This window comes from Salvelinus namaycush, chromosome 30 (assembly GCF_016432855.1).
Source record: "Salvelinus namaycush isolate Seneca chromosome 30, SaNama_1.0, whole genome shotgun sequence".
In the NCBI taxonomy this organism is placed as follows: Eukaryota; Metazoa; Chordata; class Actinopteri; order Salmoniformes; family Salmonidae; genus Salvelinus; species Salvelinus namaycush.
The window spans coordinates 11,031,711-11,048,651 of NC_052336.1; positions in this window are offsets into that span (position 1 = coordinate 11,031,711).

The window sequence follows — 16,941 nt, forward strand, 5'->3', positions numbered from 1 at the left end:
AAGAGAGCGAGAAATAGAGAAGAGGGAGAGAGAGAGCACTCCATACCAAAAATGATGAAATCTCACTCAAATGCATAACAGCAGGAGAATGTCCCCAGCCTCAGACAATGATAACAGAATAATGCATTATGCAATGAAACCAATGGTCAAATAAAGCTGTAAGTAACCCAGTGGTCGTGCCTTTGGTTTTCGTTAAATCATAGGATAAACCAAACTGATGTCACATCTCTGATTGAAACCAGTCACAATAATCATGTTAGTACTATAACACCATGCAACAGACGGTATGCCTTTGTCAAATCATATTGAAATGGTTTGACATACACTAGTTGTTATTCATGTGAATTAACTCTCTTGGTGCTGATGTCATTACAACAGGATGTTGCCATGTGCAACCTCAGGGGAGTATGATACCTGTTGGGATTGTTTTTTTCTTCAGACTGTAACACTTTCTAATTACATTTCAGGCATGGAGATGAGAAACCTACAATATGTGAATATCCTGGTATAGTGTTAATAACATGTGTATTAGGCTCTCTGGATGGTGTGGAGTATATGACAACACAACAAGGAGAATGTAGATGAGAACATAGAAAGGAGACTTCTCCTCTGCTCCAGGTGCTTTACGTGGAAATTCGAAACAAGCTATACAGTAGATATGCCAATCATGACAAAGTGACTGAATACAACATTGGTAGTTTCCACACCTTTTAAAGAAAGATACTCATTTATTTGTGGAATTTCCGACATGTGAAGAGGTCTGCAGAACATCTGTCATTCTTGTAAAAGTACAATTCACAATTTCAGTTAGCGTGACGCAGCAACAGAAATCTCTGAGGCGTCATGCGAATCCAAATAAGTGAAGGTGCTCAACAAAAATAACTGGTGTGACAATCCTGAAGTACCAGCCCACTGCAAGCCTTGTTCTATTCCATGCTTTGGTATGTGAGATGTCACTGAAAAACACAGCCAGGTTATTTTTGACCGCAATCCGTCTTTACATTTCTGAATACATCAGGTATAAAATATACTTGACATCCCATTTCTTGGTGTCTGAAAATACTTCCAGTAGCATTAAGAATGCAGTGTTTAGATACGCTAATTAAACATTACGTCTGATTTATCATACATATAATGCTCGTTTAAAGTTAAAAAGCAACGCTGAGATGCTGACTAATGAGTGATGGGTGGGTTGTTCTCTGTTTGTCTGAAATGAGCCTGACTTCCCCTCAGCTAAATGGTGTTCAGCATTACCAAGCAGGTCCCAGCCGGCACTGAGATGTTCGCTTTGATGGTGCCAGGACCAGCTGATTAAAACAGAGAGCAGGTTGGTAATTGCTGAAATTAGTGAGAGTGAAGCCCCACGTGGTGCAGCAGTCCAAGCCCCCCCCCACCGCCTGCATTGTCCCCGCCCTTTGCTCCCAGTTGATTTATCCTTCAAACTGTCCACTGTGGGGTCAGATGAAAGGTGGTCCGATGTTGAGCTTCGGTGGGAAGACGGAGTCGTTTTCATCTTTTGCATTGCTTTGACAGCATTGTTAACCATCCTTCCCTATCACAGCTATTTTACAGTGGAAGCTACTGTACGGTACACTCTGTCCCCCTTACATTATCTCGCTAACAAAGGTGTCATTATTAGCACATGTCAAAGGAGAGATAAAATTGAAATATAATTGAATTTGGTCCAGACTCCTGTGAGGATTATGATTATTAGCAAAGCCATTCTGTAGCAGAGAAGAAATAGTACTGTCATACAGCACAAAGTATTTGCTCTCTAGTTCCACATGTTAGATGTTCCAATCTGATTAGATCCAAATGAGCGAAATACTGAATATGTACACAGATAATGTATCAAAAGGATCTGAAAAAAGATGCAGCAGCTTGATCATCAAATATTTTTTTCTTTTTTTAATTGCTGCTCTCAACTAGATCCACAGTAAACACTTGACCATCCATTATTTAACCTCACAGACTGTTTACAGCAACAAGCTGAGAAATTAGACAAGGTCAACGTTTCTCGTACATTACCTAGAGAACCCAGGCTCCACACCAAATTCAATCCCCTGAGGTGTATTCACTAAATGGGAGAAACATCAACAATGTTTTAACTTCTTATGGCTGCAGGGGCAGTATTGAGTAGCTTGGATGAAAGGTGCACAGAGGTGCCCAGAGTAAACGGCCTGCTCCTCAGTCATAGTTGCTAATAGATGCATATTATTATTAGTATTGGATAGAAAACACTCTGAAGTTTCTAAAACTGTTTGAATTATGTCTGTGAGTATAACAGAACTCATATGGCAGGCAAAAACCTGAGAAAAAATCCAAACAGGAAGTGGAAATTCTGAGGCTGGTCGATTTTCAACCAAGATCCTATTGAAATCACAGCGAGATATGGATGAGTTTTCACTTCCTACGGCTTCCACTAGATGTCAACAGTCTGTAGAACCTTGTCTGATGCCTCTACTGTGATGGGGGGCCGAATGAGAGGGGAATTAGTCAGGTCTGCCATGACCTGACCATGCTTTCACCATGCGCGTTCACATGAGAGGGAGCTCTGTTCCATCGCTCATCTGAAGTCAATGTAATTCTCGTTATTCAAGATTTATGTTAAAAACATTCTAAAGATTGATTCAATACATCGTTTGACATGTTTCTACGGACTGTTACGGAACTTTTGGACATTGTCAGCTTTTAGTGAACGCGCTTCCTGACGTTGGATTTGTTTACCAAACACGGTAACGAAAATAGCTATTTGGACATAAATGATGGACATTACCGAACCAAACCAACATTTCTTGTGGAAGTGGGAGTCCTGGGAGTGCATTCCGACGAAGATCAGCAAAGGTAAGTGAAGATTTATAATGCTTTTTATGAGTTTTGTTGACTGCACAATATGGCTTGCTTTTGTGGCTGAACGCTGTTTTCAGATTATTGAATATTGTGTTTTCCTGTAAAGCTTTTTGAAATCTGACACAGCGGTTGCATTAAGAACAAGTGTATCTTTAATTCTATGTAAAACATGTATCTTTCATCAAAGTTTATGATGAGTATTTCTGTTATCTGACGTGGCTCTCTGCAATTTCTCCGGATATTTTGGGGGCATTTCTGAACATGGCGCCAATGTAAACAGAGGTTTTTGGATATAAATATGAACTTAATCGAACAAGACATATATGTATTGTGTAACATGAAGTCCTATGAGTGTCATCTGATGAAGATCATCAAAGGTTAGTGATTCATTTTATCTCTATTTGTGATTTTTGTGACTCCTCTCTTTGGCTGGAAAAATGGCAGAATTTTTCTGTGAGTTGGTGGTGACCTAACATAATCGTTTGTGGTGCTTTCGCTGAAAAGCCTATTTGAAATCGGACACTTTGGTGGGATTAACAACAAGATTACCTTTAAAATGGTATAAAATACATGTATGTTTGAGAAATTTTAATTATGAGATTTCTGTTGTTTGAATTTGGCGCCTTGCACTTTCACTGGCTGTTGTCATATCGATCCCGTTAACGGGATTGCAGCCATAAGAAGTTTTAAAGATGATTATTATTACACAGTTTAGGTAACGGGCTGTGAATTAGTAACTTGGTGTAACGAGCATTACCGAAGGTGGCTCCCCTTCCTGTTCGGGTGGCGCTCGGCGGTCGTCGTCGCCGGTCTACTAGCTGCCACCGATCCCTTTTTCCCTTTTCGTTTGGTTTTGTCTAATTGTTTTCACCTGTTCATTGTTTGGTTGTTAGGGTGGTGTTATTTAAGTTCGTTTAGCCCGCTTCTGTTTGTGCGGGCTTGTCCTTCTGTTTTTGTATGAGGTGCTTTCGTGTTTATTGGGGTTTTCCACTGTCCGGATTATTTTTCCAGTGTGTACTGTATTGGAGTGGATTTTACGCCAATGTTTTGACGTTACCAGTTGTATTTCTGGTTGGACATTAAAGTGTGGTTTTTCCCCGTATCTTTGCTCTCTGCGCCTGACTCCTCACCCATTTTCCTCATCGTTCGTAACACTTGGTTGACATTAAACTCTCATGGCCAGCTGGGATTACTTCATGGTTGATTAATGACATTAATATTCTTATTGGGGAAAAACAGCAGATATATCTGCCTCATCATGATTATGTATCGGCACATATTTTATGTTGTGCGATTAGATATACATTATTGAGATTTCTACTCTCCTTTCCTGGTTAACTGAGCCGTTGATAGGCCATTGCTGAAACACAGTGTGTAACGGGTGTCGTCGTCGGATGAGGAGGAATCGGACCAAAGCGTAGCGTGGTGAGTGTTCATGACTTTTATTGAAACTGAACACTTAAACAAAAATAACAAAGAGAATACACGAAACCGAAACAGTCCTGTCAGGTGCAGAAACACAAAACAGAAAATAACTACCCACAAAGCATCGGTGGGGAAAAGCTACCTAAGTATGGTTCCCAATCAGAGACAACGATAGTCAGCTGTCCCTGATTGAGAACCATACCCGGCCAAAACAAAGAAATACAAAACATAGAAAAAAGAACATAGAATGCCCACCCAAATCACACCCTGACCAAACCAAAATAGAGACATAAAAAGCTCTCTAAGGTCAGGGCGTGACACATTCTCAAGGTCAATATGCTAACAGCACCGGCGTGAACTATGAACTATTGAGAATGGTGCTGAAGGTCAGGTGGGACAATGGGTTGGAAGTAGGTTTTAGCCAATAAGGTTTTCGCATGTTCATTGTTGACAATTAACTTCCTCTGTTTAAGCAAGATTCCATTGGAATTTCAGTTATTTAGATTTCTTTGGGAGTTGGGGGACTCATTCAAAATGTATTCTCTTCTATTTTCATTGACAATATATACAGTAGATGCAGGTACATCTATTGTATAAATAGCTATAATATTCATACTCCAAATAGAAAATGTGCTGCAATGGCACTGTGCCCGGTCATGAGCAGAGATGCTGGACTTAAATGACCATACATCACAGTCTAGGTAAATGCCACTGGCTGAGCAATATTCATACTACAAAGGTCAAGAGGAATAAAAGGGAAACTGTAGGTGATGCTAGAAGTTACAGAGCACAACCAATTACTTTCCTGTGATGGTCTTCAACACTTTTCAAGACTAGACAGAGCAATAGCTTTCACAAAAGCCCCAAACCCCTTTTAGAAGGTGGTAATAGGTCCAGGTATAGGACAAACCTACCACAGCAGAGGCTATCTGTATTACAAGTTAACTTTCATAGACAAGAGTCCATTTGAATGGAATGAATGAAAATGTACGTGGGAGCATTTTTCAGAAAGCAATTTCCTCTTGGTTGTTTGTAGAGAGTTTCTGTGGGACATATTCAACACAATATTGTCTGATAAAACATGTATTTAAAAATAACCTACTTCCTTCCTATCCCCAGTTCTGGAGAACAAAGGCAGCAACAGGTGACAATCAGTGGAACTGGTATCAGTACCAGCAGCACAAATTAATAACGATACTGCACCATATTTATGTTAAGTAGCACATTGTAGAACAATGTGGGACATACTATAAGAGAGTGCATTCACCTTGGTTACAAAACATGTTTGACTGCTCTTCATTCATTTGTCAGTGTTTTGGACTGTACTGTAATGTACTGTACTGTTATGGACTGTACTGTACTGTTATGGACTGTACTGTAATGTACTGTACTGTAAATTGGCTCTTGGATCATCACATTGTCGTCAGTCACTAATGTAATGTAGACATTGTATAATCTGTGCTAATACTGAAGATGAAGATTTACTACATAGTAATAGGCAATCTGCTCTCCTGGAAGCCTGATCCTAATGGCAGATGTCAAGTCTTTGTATCTTTACCTGTTGTAGTCGCTCTTTGTCTCCAGAAACACTTCTACTAATAAAGACCCCATTTTTCTATCCATCGCTCATGCTTTCCAGGCCTGCCACTAATGGTGACTACTCACTCTGAACAAAACAGGCTCCATTTGAAAGCTGTCCGTTAGTATACGAAGTTGACCGGCTGTAGGTAGCTGAGAGCAAGTAACCTCGTAGAGCAGCGTAGGTAGCTGAGAGAAAGTAACCTCGTAGAGCAGCGTAGGTAGCTGAGAGCAAGTAACCTCGTAGAGCAGCGTAGGTAGCTGAGAGAAAGTAACCTCGTAGAGCAGCGTAGGTAGCTGAGAGCAAGTAACCTCGTAGAGCAGCGTAGGTAGCTGAGAGCAAGTAACCTCGTAGAGCAGCGTAGGTAGCTGAGAGCAAGTAACCTCGTAGAGCAGCGTAGGTAGCTGAGAGAAAGTAACCTCGTAGAGCAGCGTAGGTAGCTGAGAGAAAGTAACCTCGTAGAGCAGCGTAGGTAGCTGAGAGCAAGTAACCTCGTAGAGCAGCGTAGGTAGCTGAGAGCAAGTAACCTCGTAGAGCAGCGTAGATAGCTGAGAGCAAGTAACCTCGTAGAGCAGCGTAGGTAGCTGAGAGCAAGTAACCTCGTAGAGCAGCGTAGATAGCTGAGAGCAAGTAACCTCGTAGAGCAGCGTAGGTAGCTGAGAGCAAGTAACCTCGTAGAGCAGCTTAGGTAGCTGAGAGCAAGTAACCTCGTAGAGCAGCGTAGGTAGCTGAGAGAAAGTAACCTCGTAGAGCAGCGTAGGTAGCTGAGAGCAAGTAACCTCGTAGAGCAGCGTAGGTAGCTGAGAGCAAGTAACCTCGTAGAGCAGCGTAGATAGCTGAGAGCAAGTAACCTCGTAGAGCAGCGTAGGTAGCTGAGAGCAAGTAACCTCGTAGAGCAGCGTAGGTAGCTGAGAGCAAGTAACCTCGTAGAGCAGCGTAGATAGCTGAGAGCAAGTAACCTCGTAGAGCAGCGTAGGTAGCTGAGAGCAAGTAACCTCGTAGAGCAGCGTAGGTAGCTGAGAGAAAGTAACCTCGTAGAGCAGCGTAGGTAGCTGAGAGCAAGTAACCTCGTAGAGCAGCGTAGGTAGCTGAGAGCAAGTAACCTCGTAGAGCAGCGTAGATAGCTGAGAGCAAGTAACCTCGTAGAGCAGCGTAGGTAGCTGAGAGAAAGTAACCTCGTAGAGCAGCGTAGGTAGCTGAGAGCAAGTAACCTCGTAGAGCAGCGTAGATAGCTGAGAGAAAGTAACCTCGTAGAGCAGCGTAGGTAGCTGAGAGCAAGTAACCTCGTAGAGCAGCGTAGGTAGCTGAGAGCAAGTAACCTCGTAGAGCAGCGTAGGTAGCTGAGAGCAAGTAACCTCGTAGAGCAGCGTAGGTAGCTGAGAGAAAGTAACCTCGTAGAGCAGCGTAGATAGCTGAGAGAAAGTAACCTCGTAGAGCAGCGTAGGTAGCTGAGAGCAAGTAACCTCGTAGAGCAGCGTAGATAGCTGAGAGAAAGTAACCTCGTAGAGCAGCGTAGGTAGCTGAGAGAAAGTAACCTCGTAGAGCAGCGTAGGTAGCTGAGAGAAAGTAACCTCGTAGAGCAGCGTAGGTAGCTGAGAGAAAGTAACCTCGTAGAGCAGCGTAGGTAGCTGAGAGCAAGTAACCTCGTAGAGCAGCGTAGGTAGCTGAGAGCAAGTAACCTCGTAGAGCAGCGTAGGTAGCTGAGAGCAAGTAACCTCGTAGAGCAGCGTAGATAGCTGAGAGAAAGTAACCTCGTAGAGCAGCGTAGATAGCTGAGAGCAAGTAACCTCGTAGAGCAGCGTAGGTAGCTGAGAGAAAGTAACCTCGTAGAGCAGCGTAGGTAGCTGAGAGCAAGTAACCTCGTAGAGCAGCGTAGATAGCTGAGAGAAAGTAACCTCGTAGAGCAGCGTAGATAGCTGAGAGCAAGTAACCTCGTAGAGCAGCGGAACCGAGTGCAGACTACCAAATCTTTCATTTACCAGCATTGTAGAAAAGAAAGGGGCTGACTAGGAGTCACTATTAAATATCTATATTCCCTGATACAAGTGAAGCTCCCAGATCTCATTCGATGTTGCAATTTATTATTTGTTGTAACATCGAGGTCTGTTCCTGCATGTTTTACAGATCGCACCAGCAACAACTACTATAGCTACATCCTTTGAATGCTGTATCTACCCAATGTATATGACCATGTATGGTAATGCTGGATGTGCTACTGTGTGATGGTGAGGTCAATGCTTCATTAACAAATGATGAGCTAAGCTGTGACTCAGAGTTGAGTGTAGGTGATACACATTAATAGAAAAATAAAATGCTGAACCCCAGTTTATATGAGTATACAGTATGTCTTTCAACAGGTCCATCAATAAACATACCCGTACAAGGGAACAAGGAAAATAAAGATAGATTTAGCATCTTAACTGAATATATTGATTTACAGCCTTAACATAGTCATTCATAGTCTTCCCTTGGTCATGAGCTTTACTGTATGTACTCATGGACCTGTTATCATTGATTTAGAAAATCTAAAGATTTCTGAACTTACACATTGTCAGTGAGACACTGTGCTACCTTTGAAATAGTTTCAAATATGTATACACAGGTGAAAATAAATGTGTAATTCTGTTTTTATTGAAGACCCAGTGGGATCTCTGAGTAAATGTAGAATGGCATTGAGTTAAATTGTCAGAGGAAGCTGTATTTCAAGATGTTTTAACTTTAGGCCTCTAACTCACAATAAAGTGTCAGTGGGCCAGATAGACAGACCATGGCACAAGTTAGGAGACACGTGCCATGTCCACTTCAGTAGATGCAGTATTTAAGCCAATGGTTAAATGAATCCTTGACTGGGATAAAATGTTGTAGCTCAAATAGACATCACTGACTGTTACATATTCTGTCACATGCAGTCAACCACTGCTGTTGGTATGAGAGGCAGATCTGTAAGGGGACAGTGAAGTGGAACTGTTCTAGCATAGCTACTGTTTCAGTTGTTCAGGTCACCCAACAATCCCTACACATACAGTCACAACTGCTTAAGTACAGTACGTGGTGGCCATTTTCAAGCACTAGGCTAACCCATGTTAGTCAAGTCAGATTAGCAACTGTTTTACACTGATTACACAATAATGTAATGAATGTTTAATAACGGCTCAAAAAAGGGATCATGGTGCAAATGGGATTGTGTGGGCTTTTTCAGACTGCAGCAACTCTGAAAGGCATCAACCTAAAGCTTGCTGTTGAACACTAATGCTTAATCTTAATGACAATCCTTCATTAAATATGAATACAAGGCACCTATGCTTTGGGAATAATAGGTCCTGAGCATAATTAGTTTAACTGTGGTGGAGCCCTATCATAACCAGACACTCAGAGACAAGCTTTAACGGCTACTGTAAAGCAGTGGTTCTCAACTGGTTTTGCCTCGGGACCCAAATTGAACCAGGTGTTTGTCTCAGTCATGACCCAATATACGCACTGCGAAAAATAATCGCCAAAATACAATCTGGAAAACAATGCTATATTGATAGTAAATGTAGCAATTATAGGACAAGGGCACAACATTCCCACCACTTTCATTGTCAATAATATCATTTTGCCCATATTCTTGATGAAGAATGTTAATAAACTAAATTATGTAACTTTGTAAGTTCATTAGAATTTTACACATTTTCTACCTGGTTTAATATGTTCAAGTTCTGACTGGATAATTTTTTCCATTGTGTTTTTATTTATTTTAAAAAGTATTACTCAGACACCCACACTGGTAGGAAATGAACAATGTAAGGTAATAGACTTTGCTTCTTGGAAATGTTTTTCCCATTCCCAGTGTGTGGGAGAGGGCAGGGGAAAGCGCATTCATCAGTCATATCAGACCTCCTGCAGGGCCAAAGAGGGCAGTGATTGGTTGGTAATTAAACTATCTGGTAAATGAAATACTGATTGAATTAGCAGAGTGATCCCTTCACTGCCTCAAATTCTTGTTTATTAATTTAATAGTGCAGAAACGCTGGAGAATTTTGTAATTAATTCACAAGGTGTGTTTTTCTAATTCAGGCGTGCAGTAAATATTGATAATTTAATATATCTGTCCCATGTATTTGGGTCTTTCCTAAGGCTTGGAATTAATGAATTTATGGGAAAACTACCCTCATAACCTCATAAAAATGTACCTTAGCCTTTTATTACTTGTTATTGATCAATGCACAGTATTATACAGAGCCATGATCACATTGAACTCCCTTCCAACTCAAGCAAACAGCAAAATTACCTTTAAAAAACGTATTAAACAACATCTCCTGGAACAGCGAGGACTGTGAGGGGACACACACACACAAACACAAGCACACACAGACACACTTTAACACACACATTTTGTAGTTGTATTATTTGTATATCATTGTATTTAAAATGTGTGTGACTGTCCTTGTCTATCAGTTTATCAGTGTTTTTGTCACGCCCTAATCTGTTTCACCTTTGTGATTGTCTCCACCCCCCTCCAGGTGTCACCCATCTTTCCCATTATCCCCTGTGTATTTATACTGGTGTTCTCTGTTTGTCTGTTGCCAGTTTGTTTAAGTCAACCAGCGGTTTGTGTCTCAGCTCCTGCTTTTTCCAGTCTCTCTTTTCTCGCCTTCCTGGTTTTGACCCTCGCCTGTCCTGACTCCGAGCCCGCCTGCCTGACCACTCTGCCTGCCCGAGCCTTCCTGCCGACCTGTAATTTGCCCCTCTCTGGATTACCGACCTCTGCCTTACCCTGAGCCTGAGCCTGCCGCCCAGTACCTTTGCCGCTACTCTGGATTATCGACCCCTGCCTACCTTGACCTGTTGTTTGCCTTCCCCTGTTGTTGCAATAAACATTGTTACTTCAACACAGTCTGCACTTGGGTCTTACCTGAAACCTGATAGTTTTATTACTTGTTATATTTTGTGTTTTTTGTGGACCCTAGAAAGAGCAGCTGATACTTCTGTTCTGCTAAGGCAAAAATAATAATAAATAAATAATATCCAGTGAACCTCCCACCATCTGTAGAAAGAGGTTTGTATGGGCAGTAAGATGTTCTGTTAATCTAGCTTTCAGAGACAGACACGTTTACAATACAATATGTCAAATGTAGTATTCAAATGGAAAGCAAATCTATGCAGCAGCATTGTTAATGCATTTGAATAAAACCACAACTGTTAACCACCTGCCACACCTACACTTCCGCATGAACCTGGTCTTTTGTGTCACAATTCAACTGAATAACCTGTGACTACATTTTAATGTTTGCTGTTAAAGTAACATTTACTCTATTTTCACTCTGTTTTATAACACAGCTGATAGCTCTTTCAGAGAAAAAGTTCACTCACTGAGGCTGCCCCGGCTACAGTGTACCGGTGTCTGTGTCTGTATCACAGAATGGCTGAAATGGCTTGAATACCGCTACACTGCCAGCTAATAACTTGACAGGCTTTAGTGCAGAATACATTTATGTAATTACCTTGGGCTGAAAAACAGTTGCCTAATTGATCAACACCCTGGTACCTGGGCGTTGGGTTCCACAGGAGTTAAGCAATGCTTTCAGAGCCCCTCAGAGGAGGGGTGGAGGGAGAGTCCCGAGTGGAGGGCAGGCTGAGCTCTGGCTCCCTGGCTCTGTTTTCTAGTCACAGTGCCATCCATCCACAAACTGACTCACAGAGCACCTGGCCCCTGCCTGCTGCCTTTATCCTCCCTCGGCCCTCAGCCTCCGAACGGTGACCTTGTCTGCCTGGAGGAAGATGTTCATCCCCCTAAGCAGCAATATAGCAATACACATCCCTGGCTCCCTAGCTATACAGAGACACGCAGATCAAATCCGCTCCCCAGTTCATCCTCACCTTTATTTCAAGGCCAAGACAAACGAGCGTTGTCACTAGGTACCGTACAGCAACGTCAAACTCTGGGAATAAGGACATTATCTTCCTGAGAAATACTGACGGGCACAAAATCCACAATGATTTCTCAGAGCGTCCCCAGCAGTGAACCAAAATAATGTTTTAATTTCTCAATTGATCAGTTACATAACTAATACCTTACCTGGCAGCTAAAACTAATGAAACGTGTACAGGTACAGTACACTCTTAGAAAAAAGGGTTCCAAAAGTGTTCTTCAGCTGTCCCCATAGGATAACCCTTTTTGGTTCCATGTAGAACCCTCTGTGGAAAGGGTTCTACATGGCACCCAAAATGGTTATACTTGGAACTAAAATGGTTCTACCTGGAACCTAAAATGGTTCTTCAAAGGGTTATCCTATGAGGAAAGCCAAAGAACCCTTTTAGGTTCAAGATAGCATCTTTTTTTCGAAGAGTTTAGGTACTGTTCTTACGGAAGGTTCTTCAGATGAAGCCTAGTGCAAAGGCAAGAAAGCAATTACTGGTATTTTCATTAAAAAGTATTGTTTTAAAGCTCTGCATTACTCTGCAGGCAAGCACAAACAATCCACAGTTTGTGTCGGGTTGGTTTTCAATCTTACCTCAGTTCTAGCCAGTGCTTGACTTGGGCAGGGGCTCACCTCAAATGTTCTACTGCTTGAGCTCCTGTTCCTCTTATAGAATATGAGCTCAAAAGTATTGTGGAGCTCCTGCACATAAATATAAACATTACCGGCAACCAAAATGAGTACCGGCACCTATTTCATTCCAAGTCAAGTACTGGTTCTAGCAGGAATTACATTAATAAGATGTGTTCTCTTGGTTGACAGACTGAGCTGAAGTATCCAGTAATGTAGCCATAAAAACTCATCCCTCATAAAGTACATTAATTATAGAGATGTATTGATCATTTGGTGTTCAATTAGGGCAACAAGGAGTAAAGAGATTTCCTGTGTCCCGGAAACTCACTGCTATGAACATTTTATTATTCCAATTACTAGATTGCCTTCCTATTGAATTTGATCTTAAAAATCCCCCTGAGTATACCAAACATTAGGAACACCTTCCTAATATTGAGTTGCAACCCCCTTTTTGCACTCAGAACAGCCACAATTCGTCAGGGCATGGACTCTAGAAGGTGTCGAAAGCGTTCCACAGGGATAATGACCCATATTGACTCCAATGTTTCCCACAGTTGTGTCAAGTTAGCTGGATGTCCTTTGGGTGGTGGACCATTCTTGATACACACAGGAAACTGTTGAGTGAAACTACAGCATTGCAGTTCTTGACACAAACCGGCACAAAACTACCATACCCCATTCAAAGGCATTTAAATGTTTTGTCTTGCCCATTCACTCTCTGAATGGCACACATACACAATGCATGTCTCAATTGTCTCAAGGCTTAAAAATCCTTCTTTAACCAGTCTCCTCCCCTTTCTCTACACTGATTGAAGTGGATTAAACAAGTGACATCAATAAGGGATCATAGCTTTCACCAGGATTCAACTGGTCAGTCTATGTCATGGAAAGTGCAGCTGTTCTTAATGTTTTGTATACTCAGTGTAGGTATGTCTAATTTCCCAAATCAATGTGCTTCCACTGCCTCCTTCATTCTGCAGCCTGAGAGTCTGTCACGCTGGTATAAAGGATTTGAAGACAGGCGCAGGAATACTTCATCTGGGTTTTTAATACACCCAAAACAAACACGTATACAAAACACTGGGATGTACCCAAACAAAAGAGCGAGGGTAAACCTCGTAGAACGACACGGGACGAGACCCGTAATACTATCAAGGCACAAGGCGAGACCCAGATGCAGACACAAGAGGCAGATGGTTAGAGTCTTACAATGTTTATTAATCCAAAGGGGTAGGCAAGAGAATGGTCGTGGACAGGCAAAAAGGTCAAAACCAGATCAGAGTCCAGGAGGTACAGAGTGGTAGACAGGCTCGTGGTCAAGGCAGGCAGAATGGTCAGGCAGGCGGGTACAGAAACAGGCAAGAGTCAAAACCGGGAGTACTAGAAAAACACGCTTGTTGACTTGACTAATCATACAAGACGAACTGGCACAGAGAGAAAGGAAACACAGGGAAAAATACACTGGGAAAAATAAGCGACACCTGGAGAGGGTGGAGACAATCACAGAAACAGGTGAAACAGATCAGGGCGTGACAAATACACAATGCACAAAACACGCAGCACAGGCTGAGACAACGCATAGGTACTCACAAGACCAACGGACATGGGAACAATAATCGACAGCCCAATGGGGAAACAAAGAGCACATTTATACAAACACAATCAGTGAGGAATTGGAACCAGGTGTGCGTAATGACACAGTTCAGTGCAGCCTTGAAGGCCGGTGACGTCGACCTCCAGAGCTGGTGAACAGAATGAGCAGCAGTACCGGGGGGATCCGTGACAGAGTCACGTATCTCTACATGTGCATCTCTGCATGTTCAGAGAACAGTCTGGAGGTGGTCTCTCTCTCTCTCTCTCTCCATCTCCCTCTGTCATTCTCTCTTTCTTTCTCTCTCTTTTGCTCTCTTTCTCATTTCTCTGTGCCTCTCTTTTTTGCTCTCTATCTGCCTCTCTCTCCACCACCACCCCCTCTCTCCCTGTTGCTCTCTCTCTGCTTCTCTTCTCTCTCTCTCTCTCATGCCCCACAAAGAGCACATTTGCAGACTCTCCCCCACACTCGTCTGAATCCTCTCTGCTTCCTCCCAGCTATTCTTCCCACGGTAGCGACTCACATTACACCATTCTTCACTTTAATAGCATTAATATCTCCTTTTGCTCCTTGAGCTGCAATAAACACCCCTTACATCTTAAAAAAGCTGCTTAAAAGCAATTGACAAGTGTAGTCTACCACAACAGATAGGGGGAGTGGGAAGACAACCATAATGATTCAGCTGTTTTAATGCATTATCGTTCTCTCCCTGCATGGAGCACTCTGTAAACAGGCACTAGAATATGTAGAAAAACAACATGAGTCAGATGTCACCTTCTAAGCCATCCCAAGTTTCACCAGAAGTGACAGTGAAGGTTGGGTCGGTCTAAAATGACAGGGGGCTCTAGCATAAAGATAAGGCTCTACTATAAAACATCCAAACCAACGAGTGTGGGTGCCTCTGGTTTTGGAGGAGGAAAGAGAATCCTCCCTCTGCATTATTCAATGGATCTCCTCCTCTAAATAACAGCGGCTGAGGATTGTTTGACATCCCAAATGAATAATTAAGGGATGACCTTTTGTTCCCATTAGAGGTGATGGACCAATATCACATTCATCCACTTCCTGTTTGAGGCTCAGGCTGCCATCGAATGGCACTCTATTCCCTTTATAGTGCACTTCTTTTGACAAGGGCTTTTACATCCCAATATTACACTTTATATACATCACAGAAGACTGAAATATAACAAAACCATTTGTCATAGAAACACCAGATTTCTGGTTTAAAAATTATAATAATGTTTATTAATTATGAAATTATGAAAAATATGAATAACATTCCACCCATGAGGCCACTAGAGGGCGCTTTGGTCATTCGACTGCAGGAACTACCCAGTAAACTCAACTGGTGTCTCTGATTCTCCAGCTCCAAACCAGTCGACATGGCCATGGGTGTTGCCTCGTGATGCTGCGCTGTATGGAGTGCGAAGATTCCTGGCATTGAAAGAGGCTCAGTGTTCAAGGGAGCACATATTTATAGCCGGGTGAGGAATAATTCATTGTAATCAGAGTGCAGATCATGCTCTTATTCCTTCACGGAACAGATGTGTCGGAATGACAAGAGCAGGCTTCTTTTCTCTCTCTCTCTCGCTCTGCTCTCTAGCGGCCTGCCAACTGGAAACGGCGAAGGAAGGTTAGCTCTTTGAAGCCACTGTGTGTGTTTGTCGTCATGCGCTCCTGCTCCGCCTTGGGATCTCAGGTGGTTCTTCTTTAAAAAGAGAGAGATCTTGTAATGTCGCACAAGCCACTGCCTACGCACTGAATCACTGTCCTTAATCAGACTCAAGAGTGATCCAAACCCCCCTCCCCCAGTCCAGGGTCACCTAGCTACACAGTACCATGGGTTCAATACATCCCCATGGTAGTAACTGATAATCTATAAGGATCTACTGTATATTATTCTAAATCCTATAGTAACAAAAACTGCAGATTCAGCTTGGAAACCAAAAGGTAAAGTAAGTGAATTACAGAAAAATTTCATGATTTCACATATATTTTTTATGTGAAATCATGTGAAAACATATGTTTTTGGAAAACTTCACATGTGATCACATGGTAACACATGTAGTTTCATGTAATGACATGTTGCTTTACATGATGTCACATGTTATCACATTAACTTCACATAAGATCACATGTGATCACATGGGGGAAAAAAGTGGAACACTTCACTTGTTCACATGTGAAATTCATATGTTTTTTCTGTAAGGGACTAACAGGTGTGATGAGTAATTGCTCTGACAAACACACACACATGCCCACACACGCACACACTCTCTCTTTCTATAACACATTCAAGCAGGGTGGATGGGCCTTGGATATCCATAGACGGGCACATTTTTTCACGGGACCTCCTGTGTGTGCACGCGCTTGTGCGTTCACCATTTTTTTAATGGGTGTTATAGTAAAGCCCATAGGCAGCTCTTGAGTTTCAAGTTTGAGGATGCTTACAATTTATCCTACTATTTCTATCTATCTTCGTGACAGTTATGATCCTTTTTATATGCGCATTTTCAAGAAACAGTTTCACTTCAATAATAACGTTTCAGTTTTTCAAAATCATTTTCACATTGTTAATCATCATTCTAAAATTCTAAGAGTAATAATGTAACTAAGGCGAGAGCATCAGCCTCTGCCATATGGACACATTGATATGCTGTGGCCCATTGGCGGCTAGAGAAATGAGTGCATAGAACTCAGAGATATCCCATAGGCCAATGCAGCAGTAGGCCTATAACTTCCATCGTCAACTAAGTAAAATACATAAGCCTAAAGCCGACAAATAAAAACAGTAGAAAATCTCCTGATGAAAATTCTGGTTCTTTTAATCACATTAATCTCTCTACTCCACCTGTCTGCCTCCTTTTCTATCTGTCTTGACTTGAGCTATCGTTAGTGAAGTGCAACATTGTATCAAATCATCAACTGGGTCCGGCCAGAAGCTGTTGCTAGCTAACTTGCAA